Source organism: Ursus americanus, chromosome 8 (genome assembly GCF_024610735.1).
Source record: "Ursus americanus isolate L20-20 chromosome 8, mUrsAme1.1.p, whole genome shotgun sequence".
Classification (NCBI taxonomy): domain Eukaryota; kingdom Metazoa; phylum Chordata; class Mammalia; order Carnivora; family Ursidae; genus Ursus; species Ursus americanus.
The window spans coordinates 72,892,415-72,894,666 of record NC_142134.1 but is presented as its reverse complement, the minus strand read 5'-3'; the positions used below and the strand labels follow the sequence as shown (position 1 = coordinate 72,894,666).

Genomic DNA, 2,252 nt, shown 5'->3' with positions numbered 1-2,252 from the left:
TAAAATATATGATCACCAATCACTCTGAATCTTCTCACTTTAGCGCATTTACTCTATTATTTATTTTACTTTTGAAGTCCCCTCAGCTCCCTACAACGTGCCTTTATCCTTTCCTGGGAACTAATCATTCATTCATGCATGCAATTAACATTTACTGAGCACTTACTGTCTACCACAAACCAGGTTGCAAAGATTCATAAGACTCTCTCTCTGCCGCTAGAGGATTTATATGCTACAAGGAAAAACCAATGCATAAACAACTTATAATTAATGGAGGTGTTATGATAGAAGTACAAAAAAGTGCTATGGTTATAGGAGTGATTCATTCTGCCTGGGGAGTTTGCTTATGGGAGCTCACATGTAGGGAAGTGATTTTTTTCTCTTTGTGAACTAAATTGACTTACTGAGAATAAAAATAGTTTCCATTTGTGTAATACTTTGCAAAATGCCTTCACATTCATTTATTCTTTTTATCCTCACAATGAAGGCTCTATAGTTAAGTGATTTTTTAAAAACATAGAGTCATCAAAAAAGGTAGCTAAGAGGCCAACAGATAAATAATATGGAAATTTATTTGAAAGCCCCTTGGTAGATGAGACAAGCCAAAACTGGAAGCAAGGCTTTATTAAAGTTTCACAGAAATCCCAAGAAGAGTTAATAGCAAAAACCCATTCCTTCCCCTTCATCCTCAGTGCCATGACTGATCCACCATCTTGCTTATGGGTTACTGCAACAACTTTCTAAGTGAATTCCCTGATTCATATCTCAACTCCCCCAAGCCATTTGCTACACTGCCACAGATGATCATTTTTACATACAAATGGAAGCATGTAGCTTTCCTGCTTTAGCTCTTTTATTCTAGAGAGCTCCTCACTCCCCGTAGAGTCGGAATGCTTTTGCATACTGCACGAAACTCTCCATTGTCTAAACCTACCAAATTCTTCAAATTCTTTATTGGTTACTCTCCTCCAACCATTTTATTGACTTTGCTCAAAGCCATCATACTAGTTCCATCCCTATGCCTTTTTTGGTCTGGAATGCCTTAGCTGTCCACCTATTTGGTAAAATGATGATAGGCTTAGAAAGTGTGTAATTTTTGGTAGTTTTATGGTTTTATTAACACAAATATGACATGTACATAGCTGTCTCTTCATTTTCTTCACTGCAGAGCTTGGCATTGGGATTGCTGACTTTGATGGCCAGCTGAGCTGCTCTTTCCACAATGGCTCTGCGGTTCTTGGAGGAGTCACTGTGAGTGATCTCTGCACAGTGAGCTTTGTTGCACATCAGCAGCATTTCAAGCTCCTTGACGCTGTGGACTAGGAACTTCTGGAAGCCACTGGGCAGCATGTGGTTTGTTTTCTTGTTGCTCCTGTAACCAGTGCTGGGCATCAAGATGTGGCCCTTGAATCTTCTGCACACCCTATTGTCAATGTTTCTGGGTTTTCATCAGTTGCGTTTAATTTTGACACATCAGTCTGATTGGTGCTGGATGAACTTCTTGAACCTCTTTTAATGATCTTACGCTTCACTGGAGGTCTGAGGACGACCATGATGCTGAGTAAGAGACAGCTGCCCCCTCCGCAGGCAGCAGCAAGGAAGAGAGGGGCAAAAGTGTACGTGTTTTTTTTACTACGTATGCTGTTCATATGTAGACTTGTTTCATAGTAAAATCTTAGCAACCTAATTTGGCTCTTTTTTTTTTTCTTAATTCATTAATGAATAAAATACAGTTTGGGAACCACTAATCTAGTCCTTTCTCTCTCTCTTTTTTAAAGATTTTATTTATTTATTTATTTATTTAGAGAGGGAGAGCGTGCATGAGCAGGGGGAGGGACAGACGGAGAGGGAGAGAGAGCATCTCAAGCGGACTCTGCACTGAGCGCAGAGCCAGCCTTGGGGCTCAAACTCAGGACCCTGAGATCACGACTTGAGGCAAAATCAAGAGTCTGATGCTCAACCAACTGAGCCACCCAGGAGCCCCTAGCCTTTTCTCTTTTTTAGGAAAAGAAGGAAAAAGATTATTATTTTAAATTACATACCAAAGATTCATGATATTTATATTCATTTACCATAGAACTATTCTTTTGAGAGTATGATCTGAGCCATGTGCTAAGGAACCAGCCAGGAATAAGTCAAAACAAGGTAGGCATTAATCTATAATGGATCTTACATTCTGTGAAATAAACAGACACTAAAATTGATTAATTAATTTAATTTTATGGATTGGTGATAAGGGCTCTTAAGGAAAT

At 39.2% G+C, this 2,252-nt stretch overlaps 1 pseudogene; it reads right to left on the bottom strand.

The window, feature by feature from the left end:
- Positions 1-586: 586 nt before the first annotated feature.
- On the bottom strand, positions 587-1,917 carry LOC123775859 (large ribosomal subunit protein eL32 pseudogene; annotated as a pseudogene).
- Positions 1,918-2,252: the final 335 nt, after the last annotated feature.